General features: G+C 38.3%; 1 long non-coding RNA gene across 1 annotated transcript in view; it reads left to right on the forward strand.

Moving 5' to 3' along the window:
- Positions 1 to 8,814, forward strand: part of LOC136159398 (uncharacterized) — a 76,131-nt gene extending 67,317 nt beyond the window's left edge. The window contains exon 3 of the long non-coding RNA XR_010661463.1: positions 7,509 to 8,814. This is a non-coding gene — a long non-coding RNA (uncharacterized lncRNA). The remainder of the gene's footprint in view (positions 1 to 7,508) is intronic.
- The last annotated feature ends 6,354 nt before the right edge of the window (positions 8,815 to 15,168 follow it).

The following is a 15,168-nucleotide window of genomic DNA, read 5'->3' on the forward strand; positions in this document are numbered from 1 at the left end:
CCTCTTGACTGCTTCCTGTGGCTCCCCTCTTTATTCATGTTGACAAAACTTAAAAAGTGCTCTGTGTGAGTACAGATCTTGGGCAAATAAGTGAAAAAGCAGAGTAGACAGAGGATGAAACCTCGACTCTTCTGCAGAGGGCACCCTAAAGAAAATCCCTTTGCAGAAATTTTGAGGGAGATTTGATAACCATGAAATTGGGGTCTCTGAGCAAAGCTCTGGGTCTTCAAGACCCTAATGGATGTGGTAACCAACAATATCTGAGGAGGCTAACCATGATGGTGACTGGATAGTGTTGGGCACAAAGCTTGATCCTAGTATATGGTCTCTGACAGTCTTTATGATTATTTCAATTATCACTACAATTAGCGGTCTTGTTACTCCCCACTGTCTCTCAGGGGTTGGGGGCTCTGGGTTCTGAGAGAGGGGCCACTCTGACAGGCATTTTGCTTCTCTACCAGGAAACGCAATTTGTACAGGAGGATTTGAAATTCACTGAGCCTCACTAGCAATGAAAGAAATGCAAATTAAAACCACAAAATATCATTTTGTCTGTTTGGCAAAGATTTTGTTGCTGAAGTGTTAGTACCCAGTATCAGTGGGGGAAATCAGCGATCTTAAATCATGTAGGTGGGAGTATAAGTTGTTACATTTTGTGAAGATGATTTGATGAAAAAGCATCAAGAGCATTAACAACATGCATGTCTTTTGACTTAGCAATTCCACATCTAGAAATAATGTTTAGTGGATGTTTGCACAGATTTAGTTAAAAGGCATACTGTACTGATGGTTGCAGTGAAAAATTGGAAATATCAGAATGCTCAACAACAGGGAACTAAATTAAATAATGGTGCATCCCCTCATAGGGCTACAAAGCAGTTATTCTAAATGATGTTATTAGAAGCATATTCATAGGCATGAATATAAAGTTAATCAGGAAAAAAGCAGAGAACAAAGCTGCCTGTGGTGGACATGAGCTTTTCATCTCCCCAGGATACTCTTGGGCAGGCTACTCATTAAAGGATGCCCTGGGCTCATACCTCAAGCTGGGCCAAATGAAGGTCATCCCTAGAATGATGATAAATCTCTCAGGAGAGAAGCAACTCTCTTTCTACAAGCATAAAGACTAGGGACCATGCATGCCAAGAGCTGTAGTGTCCCTTTTGTCACCATGTGGGAGAGCTTGCCTGAGATGAAACCAACTATGAGAGAGAAGAACCAGGAGGTGCAGTAAGATAGATCCTGGTTTCACTCATCAAGCCTCAGGATCCACCATCTCTTGAAGTCAGCTCTGTGGGATTTTCACCTCTAGGAGCCAATACATTTCCTTTTATTGCTTTGTTGTTGTTCAGTTGCTCAGTCATGTCCACTCTTTATGACCCCATGGACTGCAGCACACTAGGCTTCCCTGTCCTTCACCATCTCCTGGAGCTTGCTCAACTCATGTCCATTGAGTCCATGATGCCATCCAACCATCTTGTCCTCTGTCGCCCCTTCTCATCCTGCCTTCAATCTTTCCCAGGATCAGGGTCTTTTCCAGTGAGTCAGGTCTTCACATCAGGTGGCCAAATTATTGGAGCTTCAGCTTCAACATCAGTCCTTCCAATGAATACTCAGGGTTGATTTCCTTTTGGATTGACTGGTTTGATCTTCTTGCAGTCCAAGGGACTCTCAAGAGTCTTCTCCAGCACCACAGTTCAAAAGCATCAATTCTTTATTGCTTACATTAGTTTAATTGGATTTCTCCCACTTTTAAGGCAAAGAGTATTGACTTAAAACTAAACCAGTGTTATAAAATCAATAACAGAAAAGTATCCGTAAAGGTAGCCACCAAGATGTTGATTGTGATTTTCCCTGAGTAGGCATAGTTGAGTTGTTGCTATGGTCTTTTTACATGAATATTATGGTAGTTTTAAATATGTCTGCAAATTCTTTGATTCCTTTGCTGGCAAAAGATGGGGTCTGTGTCTCCTCCCACTGAATCTGGAGTGACCCTAGTGACTGAATGTCCATTGGAATGTGGTAGAAGTGATGCTATGTGACTTCCAATGCTGAGTCAGAAAAGGCCATAAAGTTTTGGACTAGTTCTTTTGAGACAAAAGCCTTGAGCTTCCATGTAAGAATTCGGAGGCAGTCGTGCTACAAAGAAGCCCAGGCCACACAGACAGTCCATGTGTATGTATTCCAGCCCCAACTGAGGTCCCAGCTAACAGCCGCATCAAATGCAGACATGTAAGTCTAGTTACCTCTAGATACACTTCTGCCTAGGGCTTCCCAGGTGGTGCTGGTGGTAAAGAACCCGCCTGCCAATGCAGGAGACATAAGAGATGCAGATTCAATCTAGGTCAGCAATATCCCCTGGAGGAGGGCATGGCAACCCACTCTTGCCTGGAGAATCCCATAGACCAAGGAGCTTGGTGGGCTACAGTCCATGGCATCTCAAACAGTCAGACATGACTGAAGTGACTTAGCACACACGCATGCATACTTCTGCCCAAGCAGTCATGTCAGTCCCAACATCTGGTCTTTCCAGTTGAGTAAATACATGGTGGAGCAAATACATGCCATCCCCACTGTGCCTTTTCCAGATTCTTGACCCACAATATGTGGTAGCTTAAAAAAATTGTTATTTTAAGCTGCTAAATTTTGGAATGTTTCCTTCCAAAGCAGTAGATAGTTGAAATATAGTATTTTCTGATTTTTCTGTAATGAGCAAGGGTTGTTTTATGTTTAAAAAAAAAAACAGAAAAGGTTATTCTTAACATTTTTAGGCATTAAAAAAAATTCACAGCATCATCTAAGAACAGAAATTTGTCTTTCATCTACTTGTTCCTCCAGGTTAGGGGTGACAGACATCACTTGACTTTATATTCTACTGCTCACCGGGATATAGGAAGGGGGTGGCAGTGTGATTGAATCACTCCTAGAGTCTTTGTGACCCCTGATATCCTGAATTACTGAATTCTTAGAAGCAGCTGTCTTATCTAGTAAGATAAAGACAATTTCAGCCTAGTTGCAAATGTTGACAACTCTTTGAAAAACAGTTTGGCAGCAGTGTAGTACATGAGTTAAGATGCTTTTGAAAGTAAATTTGAAAATAAGTACAAACAACAAAAAATTCAATTTAAAGTGTCTTAGACAAGAAAGGAAATTTATTGACTCACATAACTCAAAACCTGAGAGGTAAGTTTCAGGTGAGGCTTAATCCAGCAGCAATGTGAGTACAGCCATTTGTTTTACTGACTTTTTCCCCTCTGCTTCTTTGTAGGAGGCAGGGGTATGTGCTAATTCTTAGATTTCCCTTTTTGGCCACAGGATTAAAGACACCAACACCAGGGTTATTATATGCTTTTTGGTTCCTGTCAAAAGAGTACATTTTCCTAATAGTGGGGGAAAAAAATCAGATCCGATGATGATCCCTACATCCATCACTGTGTGGCAGTGCATGGCTGTAGGGCATGGTAGGTTATCCTGATTGAACTAAACCACAGTTTACTCAAGAGATTAGGCTTGGGTCAATCCCATCTAAACTCTATGAGTGACACACTCTGGGTATTGTTGGTGAGACACATATACCTACGGAAACAGACACAAGAATCTTTATGCCCTTGTTCCAGTAGCCCTACTTTAAGGGGAATATTCTAAAACACAATAATGAACATATTTATGGATATATTCACTATTATTTTTAAGAGCAGAAAGCCAGAAGCATCCTCACTGTTCAATCACTCATTTATTCCACAGTTACTACAGCTCTTTTACAATTGGGTAGACTTTTGTTCTAGACTCAAGAAATGTCTGGGGAGATGCCCGCAGTAAGATACAATATGGATATATCACTCAAGGTTCAGAGTGGAAGAGAAGGTAAATGCACAACTTCACCAAGATCATGAGTGTGAGTGTAGTAGACATATAACGTGCTCTGGGAGTTCAGAGGAGATGTACCCAATGAGGAGTTGTGGGATAACAGCAGGGAGGCTTCCTGGAGGAAGTGAGACTGAAAAGGCCAGTGAGAGTGAACCACTCAAGGGCAGTGGAAATGGTTATGGGTAGTGGTGGTTGTGGTGGTGGGATTAAGAAAAATACCAACATCTGGGTCCTACTCCTACAGGTTTGGTTTCTGTTGGACTGTGGTGGGGCCTGAAGAGCCCTGTAATTGTTTAAAAGACTAAGTTGATAAGCTCCTTGGGGTAGGTGGATAGAACATGGGACCCTTCAGAACAAGGCTTAGGGTCAAGAGGTGAGTGCTAAGGTGTGGACACTGAGACTAAGGGGAAAGTACATTCTGGTTCTGAAGTAAATTAGGAAAGGTGATGAGGCTGGCCATCACTGTTTATGGTCATCTCTCTCTCTCTCCCTCCCCTCCTCCTGGAGTGCCTGCAGGATCAGGCAGTTCCCAGCTACCATCCGCCCTTCAGGACTCCTCCCTTCCCCATGAACTCAAGTTAGATTGTTCATCTGGTTTCTATTGTTATGAATCTTTTCTTCTACATAAGAGAAGAGCATGGATTTGGTCCATAAACACTGTACAACACTGTACCTTCTATATAAAAAATACTTGGCACTCAACAATAATTGATGATCAAAGAAGCAGTTTCCCTCTGTCCTCAAGGTTGGGGCAGGGGGATCATCTCAGTTAAGAAAAGGGTGCCAGAAGGGCACTAAAGGAATCCTGGGGGTGGATCCATAACCCTCTGGAACTAGGTTTGTATTCTGAGTTTGAGACCTGATTCCACCAGTTAGTAGAAGCGTGACCCTGGGCAAATCACTTTACCTTTTTATGTCACACTTTTTTTCATCTGAAAAATGGGGGGAGTGTGGGGAGGGGAATCATAATATCTCTTCTAGGGCCTGTGGGAGGATTAAGTGAGTTAATACACATAAATACTTCTTGACCCTGGCACATACTGAAAACTGATAAAGTGTTAGTTATGATGATAGCGATGATGACGATTCTTGAGTGTTTACTCTGTGCCAGGCTTTACAGTCATTGTCTTGTTCCAGACTCACAAACTCCAGAAGACAGAAAATATATATATATATATATGAAAGAAAGTGAGTGTTAGTCACTCAGTCGTGGCTGACTCTTTTTGAGTCCATGGCCTATATATATTTACCCATAGAAGTGAATGCTTGGGCTCAGAAACTTTAAATAACTTGCCAAGGTCATGCAGCAAGTACATGATGAAGCCGGTATTTGAATCTCCATCTATTTGATTTCAGAGTCTAAATTCTTAACCACCCACCATCCTTCCTCCTGTCAGTCAGCAGCCCCACCAGACTTTGAATAACATGGGGGCGAAAAGCACGTTGTATTAACTTTCATACCTTCCAACACCCCACTCTCTTTCCCAAGTGCTCCTCCCAGAGTCAGAATCAGGAAACATTCGCTGAATGAATCCTTGATCTCTCCTCCCACTCCTAGCACTCCCAGTCCTTCAAGGGCCTTCATCTCCACAGCCTTGAACCAGTTTTGTCTAAACACAAAAGGAGGAGTGATGAAAAAAGTCTTTCTCACCAAGGATACAATTAATCAGAATGCTTCAGTTGCGCACATACCTCTGTATAGATACATATACTTGTATCTATATAAATAGTAGCTCTCACAAAGGTTGCTGGCTCAGTGATGCAGTTGAATGGGAGACTGACAGTATGATTCATGGCTCAGGTCAAATTTAACTCTAACCTGTTTGTGCAAGACAGATTTACTTTGAGAGCTCTTTCTGTTGCATAATTGCCTTGGACCCACCTTCTCCCCAGGGAGAGGATATTTTCACACCAGCCCACAAAGTCTTAGCAGATCAAGTCAGATCTGGAGTCTCTTGGCTACTTGCCAAGCAGTGTGGGCCCAGGTAAGATCCAACCAGGCAATTTTTGCCAGCAAAGAAAGGAGGAGTCATCAAAAGCTGTAGCAGGAGGCAGCCTGCCAAGAAACATGGGAATATGAGATGAGAAGCATCAGGGATCGTGGTCTAGAGAAAGCCTCTCATCTGTCCACCCATCCATCTATCCATCCATCCATAGTATCTGGCTGCTCATCTATAACATCCATCTTTCTGTTTGCTCATCCATCCATCCATCCATCACATTCATCCATTCATTTAATTACCTATCCATCACATTCATTTATCTATCCTTTCAAGCATAAAATATGTACTGAGCATCTACTATGTGCCAGACACTGTGTTGAAGATTGGGGATTTATAGAGTGTAAGAGTCAGATACTTCGCCTTCATGGAGCTTACATTCTAGCTTGAGTTTAAACAAACAGATAATCATGCTAATATCTTTTTAGTCATAGGCTCAGAGAAGTGCTATAGAAAGGGATAGGTGGTGTGAAGATACCCTAGGGGATCTGGGGAACTTGATCTAGTCTTGCAGTTGGGGGAAGCCTCTGAGAGCTGATGGATGAGAAAGAGCCATCCATCCACTTGGGAACCACTGAATGGAGCGCAGTGACCTGAAGGCAGCAAGTTGGGGTGAGTGACAGGATACTGGATTGGGAGGTAGAGAGAAACCAGCTCACACAGTGTGTGGGAAGCTATGGAAGGAAGTTGGCCTCTGGAAAGGTTCCAGTTTTCCCAGTGGCTCCATTTTTTTCTGAAGAAATGGGAGTTTCATAGCTTTATTTAACAGAAAGATGATAGACCATGGTAGAAAAGCACAGAGCTAAGCTGAATTCTTGACTCTACCATTCTACAAATGTATGACTTTAGGTTAGGCAAGCCATTTAACTTCTCTGAACCTCAGATTTTTCACCTATAAAATAATGATAATCCTGCTTTTTTTTCCTTTTGTTCGATATTTTTAGAGCACCTACTATGTGTCACATGCTTTTCTGGACACTGGTGAAATTCCAATGACTAAAACATACTGAACTCACTGAGTTGTTATAAAGATTAAAAGAGATAATGCATATAAAACATTTGGTAATATGCCTAGTCCATTGTTTGTGCTTATTAGATATTTTTTACATTAATTAAGGAACACTTTCTTAGTGTTCAATACATTGGGAGCCCCAAGTAAATAGCAGGTAGCCTTTTCCCCTGCAATCCCAGCATCCATATCTTCCTATTTCACCAACTCAGAAACCTGAGAGGCTTTCTTCATTTCTCTTTCTTTCTCATACCTGATAGCCAATCAGTCACCAGGGTCTGCCCTTTCAGTTTTCTATGTAGCTCAAATGTATTTGCTTACCTTCAGTCCTCATTCACTGACATAGTTTGGGGCTATTAAGCTCATACCTATCTGATAGACATTGTTAATTGCTTACCCAACTTATACTCCCCTCCATCTTCCATTCTAAAAACATGATTTTGTTTGCATCTATAGTGTGCTTAATCTCAGATTAATTACTCACTTTCTGAGCCTCTTTTGCACTTAAAAGTGACAGTTCTGACCAAGGAGATGAAGGCAAACATCTCCTGGAGTAAAAGAAATAGATGTAGAACCTTATATATATTCTGAATTTTTCTTTTTTCTTTTTAACATGGATGTGATGTTTGGAGCTGTGGCAGCCAACTTGGACTATGAAGCGACAACTGTGAAGACAACGGCTAATGTAATAAAACAAAAAGACAAATAAGAAACAAAAACCACCTGGATCCTTGATGAAATAGTTAACACCAGTAACTGCTGTCCTTTGATTTTCTTGTGAGAAGAATAAACCTCTCTTCTGCGTAAGCCACCAGTATTTGGATTTTCTGTTACTTACAGCCAAATGGATTCCTAAATGGTTTACCTATTTTTATTATAACAGCCTCTCAACTTGCTCTCTCCAGATTAGCCCTCTAATTCATCCCCTACACAGCAGCCACAGGTATATTGTGAATGATACAAATTCAATAACTCCTGTGCTGAAAACTTTTCAAAGTTTTCCCATCACCTACAATTGTCCCTGGGCACTGTGTGGCTAGTAAAGATTAGATTTTCAGAAAACATCTCAGACCTTGATCAGTTTTTTTCCTGATGAATATTGATATATTAATCATTCAACTCATGTGACACTGGTGCTATTACAATAGAGTTAGTTACATGGTATTTTAGATGAAAATACAATTTAACTTTACCTGAATTAAAAAAAAAAAAAAGAAACTGAAATGAAATTGAAATAATTGCTGATTTTCAAGTAATTATTTTTCAACTGAGGGTTATCATTTCTTAATGATTACTCTAAGAGAATTATTTTGGGAGATATAAGAACAATTAAATACAAGGTGGGATCCTGGATTGGATTCTGAACTGGAAAAATAGCAACAGTGGGGAAATTGGTGATATTTTAATAAAGTCTGTAGTTTCATTAGTCGTGTTGTATCAGTGTTGACTTCTTGGTTTTGATCATTATACTGTGGCCATGTAAACCAATGAAGAGCATATCACATTTTCTGTATGATTGTTTTCAACTTTCCTGCAATTCTAAAATTGTTTCAAAATAACAGATTTTAAAAATCAGTTTAAGGTTAAGAAAAAAATTATAAAATACAAGAGATTAGTTTTTAGTTACTATTTTCCTAGACAGTGTGGAATTGCTCCCTGTTATGAAATATGATAGCATTAGCACCCTTAAAATTCTTTTCATTTTCTTTTCTCACACTTGCAAATTTTTGTTATTTTTATATTGTTAAGATTTAGAACGTTGATATCCTGACAATCATAATATTTACTGGAGCTGTTTAATTTTAATTACATATTTAAATAATTCTGTGCTCACCACTAGTCCTTTTGTTTCCTGACTTTTTTTATTTTTATTTATCTCTTGGTTGGCTGGATTTAATAAATAAGTCTTTTTTTCCCACAACATCTTATTGCTACTGCATTTCTTGGATTCACACTTGAAAATGTCTGTGTGTTGCCATTTCATTCACACGAGTTAAAACAGCTGGGTATAAAATTATAAGGTTGTAGTTCAGAACTTTGTAGATATTGCTGTACAGTTTTCTGTCATTGATACTTTAACAAATTTAGATACAGTGTTTTGATATGCTGTTTTTATAACATGTGATGTAATACATGTAATTTTTATATAACCACAACTCAAATCAGGCTGGATGCCAGGTTGGGTGAATCAAAGCTGGAATCAAGATTGCTAGGAGAAGCATCAACAACCTCAGATATGCAGATGATACCACTCTAATGGCAGAAAGTGAAGAGAAGCTAGAGCATCTGGATGATGGTGAAAGAGGATAATGAAAATGCTGGCCTGAAACTCAACATTAGAAAAACTAAGATCATGACATCTTGTCCCATCACTTCATGGCACATAGAAGTGGGGGGAAGTGGAAGCAGTGATAGATTTTATTTTGGGGGGATCCAAAATCACTGCTGATAGTGATTGCAGCCAGGAAATTAAAAGATGCTTTCTCCTTGGAAGAAAAGCTATGTCCAACCTAGACAGCATATTAAAAAGCAGAGACATTACTCTGCCAACAAAGGCCCATCTAGTCAAAGCTATGTTTTTTCCAGTAGTCATGTATGGATGTGAGAGTTGTACCATAAAGAAAGCTGAGAGCTGAAGAATTGATGCTTCTGAACTGCAGTGTTGGAGAAGACTCTTGAGGATCCTTTGGACTGTAAGGAGATCAAACCAGTCAATCTGAAAGGAAATCAGTCCTGAATATTCATTGGAAGAACTGATGCTGAAGCTGAAGCTCCAATACTTTGGCCACCTGATGTGAAGAACTAACTCATTGCAAAAGATCCTGATGCTGAGAAAGATTGAAGGCAGAAGGAGAAGGGGATGACAGAGGATGAGATGGTTGGGTAGCATCACTGACTCAATGGACATGAGTTTGAGTAAGTTCCAGGAGCTAGTGATGGACAGGGAAGCCTAGCATGCTGCAGTCCATGGGGTCACAAAGAGACACGACTGAGTGACTGAACTGAACTGAACTGTTCCTTGGAAAGAGAGCTATGACAAATCTAGATAGCACATTAAAAAACAGAGACATCACCTTGCCAACAAAGGGTATATATAGTCAAAGCTATGGTTCTCCCAGTAGTCATGTACAAATGTGAGTGTTGGACCATAAAGAAGACTGAAGGTTGAAAAATTAATGCTTTTGAATTGTGGTACTGAAGACTCTTGAGAGCCCCTTGGACCTCAAGGAGATCAAACCAGTCAATCCTAAAGGAAATCAACCCTGAAAATTCACTGGAAGGACTGATGCTGAAGCTGAAGTTCCAATACTTTGCCCACCTGATGTGAAGAGCTAACCCATTGGAAAAGACCCTGATGCTGGGACAGACTGTAGCATCACTGACTCAGCTGATGTGAATTTGAATAAACTCCGGGAGATAGTGGAGGACAGAGGAACCTGGTGTGCTGCAGTCCATGGGGTCACAAAGAGTCAGACATGACTGAGCAATTAAACAGCAATAACAAAAATTAGAATACAGAACAGTTACATCTTCCCCTCAAGTTTCCACATGCTGCACCTTTATAGACAAACCTTTCCTCAACCAGTAACCCCTGAAAACCGTGAATCTATTCTTTGTTTCTATAATTTTGTCACATAGATGTCATATAAATGCGATTATACAGTATGTACCCTTTTGATACTGACTTTTTTCAGTCAGCATAATTCTTCTGAAATGCATCTGTATTGTGATGTGTATCAACAGTTCATTCTTTTTTATTGTTTAGTAGTAGTATATTTTGTTAATGATCCACTGTTGCTTATCAGTTGTTGAGGAACAGAATGGCTGTACCATTTTGTCCCACCATCAATGTATGAGAGTTCCAGTTCTGAATTCTAATCAGTAGTCGGTATTGTTGTTTTTCCTTCCTTCATTGTAGCTATTCTAATAGGTATATAATGGTATCTCAATATAATTTTAATTTGCATTTCCATAAGGGCTAATGATGTTGAGCATCATTTCATATGCTTTATTTACTATTCATAGATCTTTTCTGGTAAAGTAGCTGTTCAACTATTTGGCCTGTTTTTTTGTCTTGTTGTTGAATTTTGAGGGTTCTTTGTACATTTTGAATACAAGTCCTTTCCAAAATATATGTTTTTCCAAATATTTTCTCACCATATGTATCTTGCTTCTTCATTCTCTTGGCAGAGCAAACATTGAAAATTACATGAACTTCAACTTATCAGTAATTTTTAATAGATCATGATTTGGGGATCATATAAATGAACACTTTGCTTAACTAAAAATCATGAAAATTTCTCCTATGGTTTCTTTTTAAATGTTTTATGTGCTTTGCATTCTTCCGTGGTTATTTTGAGTTAATTTTTGTGTAAGACGTGAGGTACAAGTTGAGTTTTATTATTATTTTTTTTTTTTGCAGGTGAATTATTGTTCCAATTCTATTTGTTGAAAAGACTATCTTTTCTCCATTGAATTGCTTTTATGGCTTCATTGAAAAGCAGTTGGCCATGTTTATTTGGCTCCCTTTCCTGTACCCTCTGTTCTGTTCTATTGATATTGTCTGGGCTTTTGTTGGTACCACAATGTCTTTGTTATTGCAGCTTTATAATAAATGTTAAAACTGGGTAGTGTGAGCCCTCCAACATTTTCTCTATCAAAACTGTTTTGGCTATCCTAGTTCTTTTGCATACTCATATAAATTTTACAATCATCTTATGTCTATCTATAGAAAAATTCCTGCTGCAATTAATTTGGGGATAATTGATATCTTTTTTTTAATTTTTATTAAACCATTTTGTTTTAAAACCAGTAAACGTGATATGTCTTTTCATTTATTCAAGTCTTCAGTTTTTGGAATTTAGATCCTATACATATTTTGCTAGGTTTATACCTAAATAGTTTACCTTTTGAGGACTTGTATATCATACTATTTTTAAAACTTCAGTTTCTAATTGTTTATTGATAGTATCCAGAAATATGATTAATAATAATCTACATATTGACTTTATATATTGTGACTTTGCAAAGCTCACTCATTAGTTCTAGAAACTTTTCTTTTTGTAGATGCTTTGGAATTTCCTATAGAGACAATTCTATTGTCTGTGAACAGTGATAGTTTTATTCCTTCCTTTCCAATTTACATGCCTATTATTTCTTTCACTTGCCTTTTGCAGTGGCCAGGACTTACAGTACAATGTTGAATAAGAATAGTGAAAATGAACTTCTTGTTTTGTTCCCCGTCTTAGGGAGAGCATTTAATCTTTCACCATTAAGTATGACGCTAGCTGCAGTGTTTTGTAGATGCCTTTTATCAGGTTAAGGAAGCTCCCTTCTAATCTTAATTTGCTGAGAGCCTTAAAAAGGTCAAATGGGTGTTGGGTGTGTCTTAACTGTTTTTTCTGCATTAGTTAATATGATCGTGTGGTTTTCTTCCTTACTATGTTAATATGGTAGATTATGTTTATTTTCAAATGTTGAAGGAGCATTGCACTCCCAAAATAAATCCCACTTGATTAAGATCAGTTACGTGGTTGTGTGCCTCTGTGTGTGTACATATATATTATATACAGATGAATATATGTGATTTGCTAATATTTTTTGAAACCATATGAGCCTGGAGTCATATTGTTCAGGATGTTTTTAACTACTTATTTGACTTCTTAGACATAAGGATATTAAGGTCATCTATCTCTTCTTGGGTGAGTTTTGATATTTTGTGGCTTTTAAGAAATTGGTCTATTTCAGCTAAGTTGTAGAATATAAGTTATAGAGTTGTTACAGTATTTTCTTATTATTCATTTATGCCTGCGGGGTCTATAGTGATAGTCTCTGCTTCACTTTGGATATTGTTAATTTATGTCTCTTTCCTTTTAGTCTGGCTAGAGATTTGTCAATTTTATTGACATTTTTACAGAAGCAGCTTTTGGTTTGATCAATTTTCTCTATTATTCTTATTTTCAATTTCATTGATTTCTGGCCTTTATTATCTCCATCTTTATTTTTGATTATTCTTTATTTTTATGTCTATCTTTATTATTTCCTTTCCTCTGGTTGCTTTGTGTTTTTTTTTTTTTCTCCTTTTCCCCCTAGTTCTTAGATTGTTGGTTTGACACCTTTCTTCTTTTCACATATATGTATTTAATGATTCATATATGCATTGAATTTAGTTCAATTTCCCCCAAACACTGCTTTAGCTTTATCCCACAAATTCTGAGATGTTGTTTTTATTTTCCTTCATTTCAAAATTCTCTAATTTTCGTTGAGACTTCCTCTTTGACCCATGGATGTTTATAATTTGAGGCTTTGTTTGTTTTTGTTTTTGGCCATGCTACTTGGCTTGTGATTGAACCTGGACCCTCAGCAGTGACAGAGCAGAGTCCTAACCACTGGATCACTGGGGAATTCCCTATTTACAAATTAGAATAAAAATTTTTTCAAAGTATTTGGAAGATTTTCCAGATAACTTTTTGTTACTAATTTTTAATTTAGGTCCATTATGCTCAGAGATATTGTTTGGATGATTTCAGTTCCTTAAGTTTGTTAAGGTTTATTTAATGATGCAAAATACGGTCTATTTCGGTGAATGTTTCTTGAACACTTGCAATGAATGTATATCCTGCTGTTCTCAGATGGAGGGTACTGCAAATGTCAATTCAATCCAGTTTCTTGGTGGTGTTGTTCATCTCTCCTCTATCCTTGTTCATTCTGTTTTACTTGTTCTAGACATCATCTAGAGAATAGTGTTCACATCTCCAAATATAATATGGATTTGTTCATTTTTCCCTCCAGGTCTAGCCATTTTTACCTTGTGTAGTTTGAAGTTCTGTTGTTAGATGCATACACATTTAGAATTTGTGTGTGTGTGTGTGAATTGCCCCTTTTATCATTATTTAGTTCCCCCCTAAAATTATCTCTAGTAATTTTCTTTTCTCTGAGGTGTACTTTGTCTGATATTAATAGAACCACTTCAGCTTTCCTTTTATTAGTATTTGCATGCTATATCATTTTTCATCCTTTTGCTTTTAGTCTTCCTATGTCATTAATTTAAAATGGGATGCTTGTAGACAGCTTATAGTTGAGTCTTTTTTAATCCAAATCTTATAACTTCTGTCTTTTAACTGATATGTGTAGATTCTTTTTATTTAATGTAGTTATTGATAAACTTGAATTTAGTTATCCTATTTAAATTTTTTCTATTTTTGACTTCTGTTTTTCTTTGCTCAGTTTTCCTTTTCCTGACTTCTTTTGAAGGGCTTCCCTGATAGTTCACTTGGTAAAGAATCTACCTGCAATGCAGGAGACCCCAGTTTGACTCCTGGGTTGGGAAGATCCTTTGGAGAAGGAATAGGCTACCCACTCCAGTATTCTTGGGCTTCCCTTGTGGCTCAGCTGGTAAAGAATCCATCTACAATGCGAGAGACCTGGATTTGATCCCTGGGTTGGGAAGATCTCCTGGAGAAGAGAAAGGCTACCCATTCTAGTATTCTGGCCTAGAGAATTCCATGGACAGTATAGTCCATGGGGTCGCAAAGAGTTGGACATGACTAAATGACTTTCACTTCACTTTCACTTTGAAGGTTTAAATACATTTTAGTGATCCATTTTCCTTTTAACTTTACTATATCTCTTTGTATAGAGCTTTTAATGGTTGTTCTAAGGATTACAGTATTTATACATACTTTTAAAAACATAATTTTGTTGATTTTATTCATTTGTTCATTTTTTTTTGCTGTACTGGGTCTTCATTATCACTCATGGGATTTTCTCAAGTTGTGGCAAGTGGGGGCTACTCTCTAGTTGTGTTACATAAGGTTCTCATTGCAGTGGCTTCTCTTTTGGCAGAGCACAGGCTCTAGGGCACTTGGGCTTCAGTAGTTTCAGCACATGGGCTCAGTAATTTCGGCTTCTGGGCTCTAGAGCACAGGCTCAATAGCCGTGGCATATGGGCTTAGTTGTTCTGAGGCACATGGGATCTTCCTGGACCAGGGATCCAATCCGTGTCTCCTCTATTGACAGGCAGGTTCTCTACCACTGAGCCACCGGGGAAGCCACTATACATAGTTTTAACAGTTTGCTAGAATCAAGATGATGTGGGAGTGGGGAAATAAAAGAGTTAAGAATGACACTGAAGTTTCTGGATCAGGAAAATGGGTATAAGGTGATGTTATTCATTACCAAGGTGAATTTAAATGGAGGGTATCTAGGGGAAGAGAGTTTTGTTTGGAACACATAGAGTTTGGGATATTTGTGAAACATTCAAGTGGTGATGTCAGATGGCAATTTATCACA

Source organism: Muntiacus reevesi, chromosome 2 (genome assembly GCF_963930625.1).
Source record: "Muntiacus reevesi chromosome 2, mMunRee1.1, whole genome shotgun sequence".
Lineage (NCBI taxonomy): Eukaryota > Metazoa > Chordata > Mammalia > Artiodactyla > Cervidae > Muntiacus > Muntiacus reevesi.